At 43.7% G+C, this 11,708-nt stretch overlaps 1 long non-coding RNA gene across 3 annotated transcripts; it reads left to right on the forward strand.

Moving 5' to 3' along the window:
• Window positions 1-227: 227 nt before the first annotated feature.
• LOC122179234 lies at window positions 228-5,895 on the forward strand. Of its 3 annotated transcripts, XR_006178598.1 has the most exons (4): window positions 228-382; window positions 493-549; window positions 4,417-4,645; window positions 4,900-5,895. It is a non-coding gene; the product is annotated as an uncharacterized LOC122179234 (long non-coding RNA). The 3 variants fall into 3 exon arrangements; XR_006178597.1 differs by lacking the exon at window positions 4,900-5,895 and having other exon boundaries at window positions 4,417-4,710; XR_006178599.1 differs by lacking the exons at window positions 493-549; window positions 4,900-5,895 and having other exon boundaries at window positions 4,417-4,710.
• The last annotated feature ends 5,813 nt before the right edge of the window (window positions 5,896-11,708 follow it).

The raw sequence follows: 11,708 nt of genomic DNA on the forward strand, positions 1-11,708 counted from the left end.
TCAGGAAGCTGTGAGAAATGATGGACGATGAGAAATCAACTGCTGTCCTCAGGGGCAGCCTCCACACGCAATGCCATACTTCTGGCCTGACAAACCCACTGAGGCCAGCAAGCAAATCAGTAGCAGAGCAGGGAAGAGAGCTCAGCAGTCACTGGCTCTGGGCCTGACCCAGGCTGACTCACTTATCTTACACATGTTGCATCTTTTCCATGCAAGGAGCAGGCACTGACATCAGCAGAGCCCAGAACTCCTCCCGCTGGCCAGCATGGGCTCTTTCTTCCCGGCCAAAGCTCTGATTTCCACCGTCATAGCGCTGGAGCAGCACCTCATAAAGCAAGCAAACAGACACTGCTGAATAGAACTCTGATAGAAGGTGGAAGACGTAAGTTCTTGTATGCTCATTTTTGCATATAGAAACGATTGTATGCATGTATGATACATTTGCTCCTACTTTATCACTTCATGGTCCCTTCTGACAACTTCACTCTTCAGGAATTGGACTCAGTGCTTATGGGCTCCATCCAACTTGGGATAATCTATGATTCACAGGTAGGTCAAATTGTAGGTACTGCACAGTAGGAAGAAGACAGGTAAGGAAAACTTCTTTATGTGCATTCTTATTTGTTCCTACACTTGGCACAGGAAAGAGCTTGTGTCTTGAAGCTGCTTCAGTGCTGGGGCTGCTGGTAGAGCCTTGACCCGAAAAGAGGGCAAAATGATCTTTACAGGAAAGGGAAGAGTGAAACAAGGTAAACTAACTGGTTGGAAAACATTTTATATCCTCTGGAAACCAATAAGATTCATTTCATTTCCTCTGCAGTGCCTCTGCTTGATGTGGGATTGCTGCCAACTATGACATCTCCCCTAGGATCAACAACACAGAGACTAGGGATAACCGACAGCTGGACTCATTTGGGCCTTCCTTTCAGGAAACAAATTACACTGTGATTAATGAGCAAAGCAGAGGGCAGAAAGCAAGGCTTTGGGGGTGCTCCAGGAAAAGGCTGGCCTCCTATGCCTGTCCCTTTGGCCATTCCCCACCCATGTGGAGAATCGAGGTTGTTCCACACTGTTACAGTGGTGCACTGGAGACAGAGAAGGAACAGGAGTGTGGAAGGAAACTGATCCCCTCTCTGTGCAGGGGTCCCTGGGCAGGGAGCTAAACCTACAGTTGTACGGGGCAGGCAGGGTAGGCAAGAGCCCAGTCTGGCTGCAGAGCTGTAATAATTTGTTCCGGGGCTGTTTTCATCTGGAACAACCCTTTCTGAGCCATAATTACACTCAGTCACCCCAGAAAATCAGCAGAAACTCTAATCCTTTTAGCTGTGTGAGTACAATGAAAACAGGCACACAGCCAGTACACACTGCTGCTGCCAATCCTGCAAGCACACCGCACTGCAAGCACTGAGCCCCCAACCATCTCCTATGGCTAGCTCCTTTTTGGAGACCTCAGCATGCAGCCATGCAATCATAGAATCATTGAATTATAGAGTCATAGAATCAGTAAGACTGGAAAAGACCTCTAAGATCATCTAGTCCAACCCATCACCACAATGGCCACTAAACCAGGTCCCTCAGTGTCACACCCACATGTGTCTTGAAAACCTAGGTCCCACCATCATATGCACAACCAGGGTGAGAGGAGATGGTGTTGGGCTGGGATTGCCTGCAGAATATCCTGCAGGTCGGGCCCTGCATGTAGCTGTAGCATCCTGGAGCAGTGTGAGGTTTCCCCCAGTCACCAGAAAACCCCAGGTGGGGTGGACAGGGTGAGAAGGCCTTACTGGCCCCATGCCAAGGACCAAGGTGCTTGCTGAGGTGTACCAATACCTCATTTGTTTATTTGCCACACCCGTGGGTGAGGAAAACTGTATTGTTCCTGGTTATCTTGAGATCAGTGCCAACCAGCATGACATGAGGGGCAGACAAAAGCATTATGCACAAAGGAAAAAAATTACCCTGGACTCAGTTCAGAAGGATAGGGGAGGAGATCCCTCTGCTCTACCTGCTTGTGCTGGGACAAAGCTGCACACGTCACCTTGATGCTCAGTGAGAAGGTGACAGTGCTGCCATGCTTTTTACTGCTCCGGAGCACCCAGGAAACACCACTTGCCTTTCTGGTGGATCTGCATAGCTTCGGAATTCACCTGCCCCTGGACATCCCCTAAGAGAGAAGAATTTACCCATTTTCCCAGAAGATATTTAATGGGAGAAGATTGCAGCTCCTTGTTGAGATGAGCACTGCTTCACCTCTTTGGAGTTCCAGTGGATATGCCTCCACTATATAGACTGATTGCAAATCTGCCTCCCTACCCTCAGGTGCCTATTTCACCATTTCCTAGAAGCACCCCACTGCAGTCATCGGCATCGCGCTGCACCTGGAACTGAAAGTTCAACAGAATCAAAGCATATCTCTCAGTGGTGGTTGCTGATGGAGATCATTGAAGCAGGTCCTGACTCACAGTCAGATTCTAGGAAGAGCTGAAGCAAAGTTTCAAGAGCACCAGAGCAGAACTCAGATGAGAGGAAACTTCTCCTGGTGAAGAAGCAGCAGGATTCAGAGCCTTGTGGGGAGACAAAAGATGAGATTAGGGCCGACAGCATCACAGCTGCAGCAGAAGGCTCACAGGGATGTGAGCTCTGCAGCTGGGATCAGGAATTTTGCAGGAGAAGAATCATGCATCAATGTGGAGGATGTTGTGATGCTCTTGTGAGACCATGTACAGGCTGACAGTGGTGACAGCGGTGCTGAGCTGTGAGCACATCAGTGCAGGAGTTGCTACAAACAGGCTGTGTAGTTTTTCCAAATTGCTTGGTGCTGCTTTTTCTTTTTTTTTTTTTTTTTTTGGTCACAAAGAAAAATTTCAATAATTTTCAAAGAGCATGACAAAAAGAAATAAACACCCTTTTTTTTTTTTTTTTGTATGAAATACATTTTGCAATCTGAATATATATCTAATGCTTATAGAAAAATACCATTCCTATACAGCCATGAGTCAGGTACAGTTCAGTCTGGTTGATCCCAACAGATTCAACATTAATTTAGGTTTGTGCTGCTGAACGTTTGGGGCTCTCTGCTTTGGCCTGCATTAACCACAAGTTCCTCCAGGCACCAACACATCTTCATGGCTCAGTCAGTGTCACGGGCTGCCCATTGCATGGAAATAGCTGCAGGAGCTCCCCAAGTGAGTTGTGCAGCCTGTGCGGAGCTCTGGCACCTGGACGCAGCCTATGGGTCACACTGTCCCAGCCATGGAAGCTGCATGCCTGGAGAACACCAACGTGGAGCAAGGGCACATATCTACGGCATGGAAAGGGATGCAGAATGGGGCTGGCTGGCTCCAGGCTGCAGAAGTCAGACTGTATTTACGTGATGCTGCCTACGAGCTCCCAAGCCCCAGTTCTTGGCAGCTACAGCCTGATTTGTCTAGACTACATCTGAACTCAAGCTGGCTCCTGGCCAGCACAAATGAATCTCTCAACACTGTGCTTCCCACATGTCCAATCTTGGGATTAGCATGGGCAGAGAGAGCTCCCATCTATCTGCAGCAGCCAAAGCAGTTGGATTTGCTAGAACACTTATCTCCCAAACTCTTTGACACATCTTGTTTTGTATTTGCAGCTCGTGCAAGGGTCTCTGTCCTTGACTGGAGTTCCTTGGAGATACTGCAAAATAAATACTAACAATTTGCACTATAAATATATACGTTTTCTATCAGTTGAGCCAAAAGTGGATGAAGTCCATGGACAGCTTTCATCGATTTTACAGTGGGACATTTATTTTTGTTCAGAATAATTAAAAAAAAATAACATCATACGGTTGTATTAGTATATGAAGCAACACACATTCCTGGGCCCTGGTACACAGTCATCCATGCTATTTAATAGTGCAAATGTTCCATTGTGCAGTTCTGGCTGGCACTAACTAGCAGGCTCCCAGCAGCCTGCAGTTCCCAGGCAGGGCTGTCTTGCAGTCTACAAAGGCTGTTCAGCTCACAGTGGGCAGGTTGGGTACAGCTTTGTTATGATGGATAAGGGAATTAACTGTATGGACGTGGTGTTCCGCACCAGCTCACCTCAGGGCCAGAAATGGTCCCGGGCAAATTTGTTTCTTACCAGTATAGACATAGCCTTTGGTTGTGACCACTCATTTAAGTGTGTGTAAACAGGTAATTAGGATTGCACAATTGTTGCTTGAAATAATTTTGTATGCCAGATCTTTACAAGAGAGTGGGTGCTCAGCACCCAATATGCAACATCTTTTAAGAAAGCAGCAGTAATTGTGTGTAATAAGCACTTGAAAACCTGGCCCCAGGGGTCTATATAGAAGGCTGGCAGAATTCAAGAGGAGTAGTTGACTTGGCTATTTCCATGGTGGTTTGGGTTGAGTTTTTGTTTGTTTTATCTTTATGACAGGTTTTGAAATTTGTGGCTTACTGTGGATGGCCAGATGGATGTAAGAGTAAAGAAGACTGTCTACTCAACATTTTCACAGAGAAAACTGCCGAGCTGGAATGTGAAGTCCGTGTAAGTCCAGGAGGGAAAAAGAACAGGAATGGTCAAAAACGAAGTCCTGCGGCTATTGGAACATCATCAGCTCTGGCTTCTGGAGGCCTGGTCCACCAAATTACAACCATGGAAGAAGGTGTTTTTAAAGTAATTATTTAAATAGTGTTAATTAGCTCTATAAAAATGAAAAAAAATGAAAAAGCTTTTTTTTTTTCTTTTTTTTTTTCCATTGAGGATCATAACAGGATTTATTTCTATGAGAAAAAATAAGGCTTTTTTATATTTCTTTAGCTTATTAAATTACCTCATGTTCTTTTAACCCACATTAGATTAATAGCAAGGGAAATTTCAAATACAACTTGATGTGATTTAATGTTTTCCCTTCATCAGCCTGATTACTGAGACCACATTCCTCAAACTCTTTCCTGCCGTGCCGATCATTCAGCGCAGCCCCCGGACTGGGATAAATCCTGGATTACAGTGAGATTCTGTCAGACTCATGACCCTGCTTACAGCTGCAGCCACTCTAGCTGGGCTTTTGGCCCCTTTTATTGGGAGTTGTGGTGTTTGTGTCAAATTTTTGACACTGTTCTTCAGTTGCAGTTGGTTCTATCGTAAGTGGGCGGAAAAAGTCGAGAGCTTTCTGATTCAGGTTATCTGTTTGCAAAATGAATGCACGCTAAAACTGCGTGCTAATTAGTCATGCAAAAAAAGAATATATGTACAGTATACAGATAGAGACATTCCCCCTCCTTGTAGGATCTCCAAACCTCTTGAAAACGTAACAAATAGTTCCCAGAGGTCACTTTATCTCCTCCTGAACTGCAGCCAGTGCTGGAGTGATCTGTGGCAAATATTTAACATTCCAGAGAGACAATTTAGGCTAGGAAGTGGAAAGGAAAGCCTTGTTCAATTGAAACTAGAGGGAGATTTCAGATAGGCAGGATGTAAATACCTAAATTGTGTTTCGATTAATTACTCTGAGGTAGTCATAAGCTTGGTCACCTTTTATAAACAGTCATAAGAGGAAAGGAAAACTATAGAAAGGGAATTTCAAAATCATCCTTCACAAACATGAATGAGTTAAACAATATCTGATAAGAAGGCAGTGTCTTGGGTTTTATTTTCAAAACATCCCATGTGTAAATGAGTAATGCAACGTTCAACTCTTGAGCAAGTGGCCATGTACATAACAAGCTGTTTACTCAAGATACTTCCATCAAACACAATCAGGTTGCCTAACTAAGTTTGCAAGCAAATTTTACAAGACCCCCATTGCAACAGGTACTGACTGCAAATACCTCACACAAAAGTCTAAGAAAGGATTAAAGCTAAATGTGACACTGATAGTGAGCATTGACGTACAGAAATGTTATCTCTGGGAAAACAGGAGCTGGTGACAGTCGGGCTGCTGGAAAATAAAGCCTGTCAGGGAGCCAGCAAGTGTAACGCTGGAGGGGAAACCTGCCAGTCAGGGGAAAAGTGAGAGAGGGGAAAGGTTTAGTGGGAGATTTTGTCCTCTTCTGAGATGCTTCACAGCACACAGCCTGGAGCAATTTGATTTGATTTGACTGCTTGAGGCAATGTGCCCTGGAAGTACATTGCTCTGCAAGAGCACACACCATTTGCTTTTAAAGCTACATCTGATAAACGAGACCCACAATGAAACGTACCATTTTATCTCAGAAAAAAAAAACTGCATAAAGGTGAACAGTAATCAGGAGGAGGTTCATATACTATTATTATTCTGAAAACAATTACTCTTCAGTACTGGAAATCTAAAAAACCTGCATATTTCAGTTCTCTGTCTTTCCAGGTTTTGGCACAGGAGCTATCAGTTTCTGTTAGTCAGACATTATACCCCAAGACCAGTGATGAGTGGCAGTCCTCAGGGATTGGTGCTGGGACTGTTGCCCCTCTGCTCTGCTCCTGTGAGACCCCATCTGGAACACTGCATCCTGTTCTGGGGCCCCCAACACAAGAAGGACGTGGAGCTTTTGGAGCAGGTCCTGAGGAGGCCACAAAGATGATCAGAGGGCTAGAGTACCTCCTCTGTGAGGACAGGCTGAGAGAGCTGGGGCTGTTCAGCCCTATAGCAGCCTTCTGGTACCTGAACGGGGTACTAGAACTGAACTATAGAAAGGTGGGGAGGGAATTTTTTAGAAGGACATGTTAGCGACAGAACAAGGAGAAATGTTTTTAAACTGGAAGAGGGTAGATTTAGACTAGATATTAGGAAGAAGTTCTTTACTGTGAGGGTAGCGAGACACTGGAACAGATTGCCCAGTGAGGTTGTAGATGCCCCCTCCCTTGAATCATTCAAGGCCAGGAAGCTTTGACATATTCTCCTGCATCATTTCCCTCTAGACTCCTTGACAAAGTAACCTTCCTTTGGGCAGCATTAAGATCAACTAAATGTTTAAAATGAGGAATTTTAAAGTTTATTTTTAAGTTTAAAGTGAGAAGAAGGAAGAGATAGAATCATAACCACTTTCTAAATCTTGGAATATATCTGGAACAAATATCAAATAAATATTTGAAAGCCCAAAGGATGGGCAGCAGACAACATGTAATACTTCAAAGCAACTAATGTGGAATCAAACTTTCATTTTACAGTATGGTAAAAGATTTAGGGGATGAAGTTCCATCTCAGCTTTTATCTTGATAAAGTCCCTCTGACAGCCAAATATTGTCCAGATTAGTTACTGATATAGTAGTTAGCAAAAGAACTTGTACTTGGAAAGTATTAGTTTAACTGTGAGTTAATCACTCCCAGTATGGAAAACTGTAGCTAGTGGAGTTCTGCCAGGGTTTGTCCTGGGTCACACTCTTCTAGAATGACTTGAGTAGTGACAAAGCTGCACATATGCTATTAGTCATGGTCAGAATTCAAAATGATTGAGAATTATAGAAATGGGCTGAAAAAGGAAGGGTACAGTGATGCAGGTGCAAAATGCTACGTGTGTGCAGAAATAGAGTAACTAGACAGATCTGGGACAGGGAACAGTTGTTTAGCCAGCAGTTCTCTTTCGAGAAGACTCTAGGTTTATAGTAGATCACATGCTGAACATGAATCAGCTGTGTCATGGGATTGTGAAAGAGACAAACACTGTATTGGTAAGAGGAATGCATCTTGCAAGACAGATGAAGTCATCCTTCTCCACTTATCATTGGTGAGGCCACGGTTGGTGCATTATGTTGAGTCTGGGGCAGTTCAGTAAAGATATGAGCTAACTGAGGAGAAACCAGAAGGGGGCAGTGGGAAAGATCAGTGATGTGAAAAGCACTACTTTGTCATGCTGATACCGGAGAAATTGCAGTCAGCTTAGACAAGACTAAGGGAGAACACAAGAGCATTCTCTAAACACAGAAGGGCTATTTATTATTTTTTTAATTTAGAATGTGCCATGGAAAAAAAAAATAGTGGCTTACATTTTATCAGGAAAATCCAGATTATTCATTGGGAAAAAAAAATCTGATGATGAAAGACAATGAAGCACTGGAATCAATTGATATGGTAAAGCTTGAAGGAAAAGTAGTGCAAGTGCGCCAGGAATTACATAGATACAACATTTTTATTTTATTTATTTATTTATTTTTAAAGACTCTTGTTTTTAAACAAGAAAGATCATCTTTAGAGATCCATTTTTTTTTTCCCAGAGTATGGGACAGCATGTTTTAGGTAACTCAGTAGTATCACACAGCTGCAGCTGAGATTGGAAGGGACCTCTTGAAATGGTCCAGCCCACTCTGCTGTTCAAAATGGATACATCCAGAGAAGGTTACTCTGAGCCACAACCAGTTTTACTTTGCTCTGAGAAATCTATTCCAGTGTTTGAGCATCCTCACATTGGAAACTGACCATCCTTTTCACATGTGACCTTTCACTGGATTCATTCCTGCATGGTAAAGGTACCTGGCACTGGACACAGCATTCCAGATGTGTTTCACTAGGGCAGAGCAGAGGGGAAGGATCAACTTGTGATGACATTCCGTCATACAGATCATCAATGAAAATCTTACTGGTGCCCATTACCAACTGCTGAGGAACACCACTAATGACTGTCCTGCAGCTAGGTTTGTGCTACTAACTGCAACCAGTCAAGCCTAGTAATTCAGTCAGCTTTCAGCCCACCTCACTATCCAGTTATCTAGTCTGTATTTCATCAGTTTGCCAACAAGGATGTTGTGGGAGACAACATTGAGAACTTGCTAATGTCAAGATAAACAACATCCTCTGCTCTCTGTTCACCCATCAGGTCACTCACCATATTGTAGAAGACTGCTGCACTAATTAAGCACAACTTGTCCTTCACAGATCTATGCTGTCAGCTCCCAGTCATCTTCTTGCCATTCAGACATTTGGAAATGGTTTCCAAGGCTGTTTGCTCTGTTTGTTTCTCAGGAAGAGAGGTGACTTCCCTGAGACTGAGGTGAATCTCACTAGCTTGCGGTTTCTCAACTCCTTCTTGCCCTTCCTGAAGATAGTATCAGCATTTGCTTTCTTGTAGTTGTCAGGAACCTCCCCAGTTGCCACAATCTTTCAGAGATAATCTAGACTGACCTCACACAGATATTGGCCAGCTCCTACAGTACTGATGGGTGCACCATACCATGTCCCATGGACTCGCATAAGTTTTTTAAATTTCCTTTGGCCATAGGGTTCCTGAAGTTAGGTCTAACCAGTGAGGACCAAGGTGAAGAAAACATCAAGTTTCTTGGCCTTTTGCACTTCCTTTTTGTTAGGTATGCTAGCCCACACATGGGTGTGTGTGCATTTTTTATGGATGCATCCAAGTCTTCCTTTTGCTGATGATGTACCTTCAGAAACCAGTCCAGGTTTGTAGTCCAGGTTGTGATCCAGCTTTTTGTCTTGCTCCCACTTTTCAGGATCCTATGCTCCATCATCTCATGGTCATGGCAGCCAAGACTTCCCTGTCCCTTGACATGCTGGACCGGTCTCCTTGTTTGTAAGCATGAGGTCTTTCACCACATAAAGGTGTGTCAGTGGGGGGAAATTGCCACGTGGAGATGTTCAGGAAACAAAATTGTTTCCCAACTCTGGTCTGAAGAATAATGGAGCTAGGGTATAGACCTCCTTATTTTCATCCCATCAGTCTGCTCTGCTCATCTTCTACTGCATCTAGACAGGACTTACTTCTGGATTCATTTTGCTACCAGGAATGCAGGTGGGGCTGGGCAGGTATCTGTGTTAAACTAGCTCACTACAGCCGGTCTGAACCACATTTCCCCAAATCCTCTTGATGGAGTACGCAAAAAGAATTATCAGAAATGTCTTCTGGGGCTACAAGGGATGGTAAAATATCTGGAGAAATGGTAGGGATGGGATGTATGAGGGAGAAAGAAAAAAAAAAAGAAGAATGGAAAATAAAAAAAAAATAGGCACGGCAAGAAAATCTGTACGTAAAACATCACTATGGGAGCCAGAAAGGCTGATTCAAATCATTCTTTTACTACTGATCTGAAATACAGCTTTAGATGTACCTTAACTCCTGCCTTTTCTTTGGATTGTTCTTCTTTCCTCCTCCAGCTGCAGATTTATTGAGGACAGCAAAGGTAAGAGGAAGGGCTTACCCAAGGAAGATCTACCTCTGCTTCCATGCTACCAAGCCTGCACCTATCACATGAGACCAGCTGTTATGTGGCTGTGCAGCTCTCTTCCTTGTCTGCCTCAAAGAGATATGTAAGCTTCTGTGGTGCAGGAACTTTTCCTCATTCTTGTAATAACGTTGTGACCTTAGGACCCAGAGATAATCAGACTGAACAGTGGATTTCCACTGCAGAGGAACAGGTTTGGTCCATGTTCCCCATGCCTGGCAATGGCCATGAGTTCAGTGCTGTGGTGGCTCTTCTTTTCCGACTCAGTGAAAGGGAGGATGTTTGTGAGGCTGGAAATGAATGGGGTGAGCTGGAAGATATGGAGGTTACTTTGATAGGGAAATACAATAGATTGGTTTATTTTTCCTGTTTCCAGAGAAATATTTTCTTTTCTTTTAGGATAGATTATTCTTCCACATAGATAGGGGCACTTCACATGAGCTCATCCAGCATTTGTCAGGTTGTTCTGAGCTATAATCACAGGAATAAAAAAAAAAAAGTGACAGAACCCCCTTGTTCTGCAAACAAAACATGCAAAATAAAACCTATGTGAAATGTAAGGGAGAAGAGGACAGGCAAAGGTATCACCTGCCGTAGTCAAATGGCAAAGCCCCAAGAAGGGATATGGCTTACACTTAAACAAAGGAGCATTACCTTTTGCCCTTGCTGGAAGTGAATCAGCTGCAAATATCACCTGCAATTGATTGTTACCCCGGAAAAACAAATGACACAATCTTTGCAGGAGGGCATGTGCAAGGCACTGGAGACCAGTAACAAAGCAAAGAAGAGATCAGCAGTCTGCTTGCAGAGAGAAACTCTCTGAAGACCACAGAAGCCTCTGAAGCACATTTTTTGGGTATGGAGTATCTCTGGAGGCAGGCAAATAAAACCTGGCTTGCCCTGAAGTTAATGAAAGTATTGCCACTGGCTAATTTCCTGGGGAGCAGGCTGGGAACTGCACTGCAGCCTCTAAGCTGGGATTATACAAACTGCAACAGTACTTACTGGCCTTGGCATGTGAATAAACAGCAGGAACAAGTTTCTATGCCATGAGCAATGGAGAAATATTTACCTCCCCGAAAAGTCAATATTTTAGCACAAACAGGATCGAGAGACTTTATGATGGTATTTTGTTTGTAAGCAAACTTCAAAGCTTTTTATGAGTTAGTTTTTTAGCTACTATTATTTACATTTTTAATGCAAAAATAGTTCCCAGAAGACTGAATGGGAAGAGTTTATGGCCCCAGCAAACAAAGTGACACACAGCACTTCAGTGCTGGCTGGGCAGTGGGAGTGAGCATGCTGGATGCTGGGCCAAGCCTTTTCTAAAGGAGATGTTCAAAGTGATGTCTTCAGCTTGGGTTTCTGGCTCTTTCTAAGCGACATGTTGTGCAAATAGCCCACAGATTAATGAGATCTTTTCAGTGCTCCCCACTTATGAGAACTGTGCATTGACTCAAAGTTTAGGTGGCTGTCTTTTGAAATCCTGGCCAAATTAGTCTTTCACTGTATTCCTCTAAGGGAATATTTCTGAGAGTTATTTTAAGGTTCTCAATCTTCCTGTCAAACAATTTGGGGGA

The sequence above is a fragment of the Lagopus leucura genome, unplaced genomic scaffold (genome assembly GCF_019238085.1).
Source record: "Lagopus leucura isolate 7727_CA_CO unplaced genomic scaffold, USGS_WTPT01 Super-Scaffold_100002, whole genome shotgun sequence".
Lineage (NCBI taxonomy): Eukaryota > Metazoa > Chordata > Aves > Galliformes > Phasianidae > Lagopus > Lagopus leucura.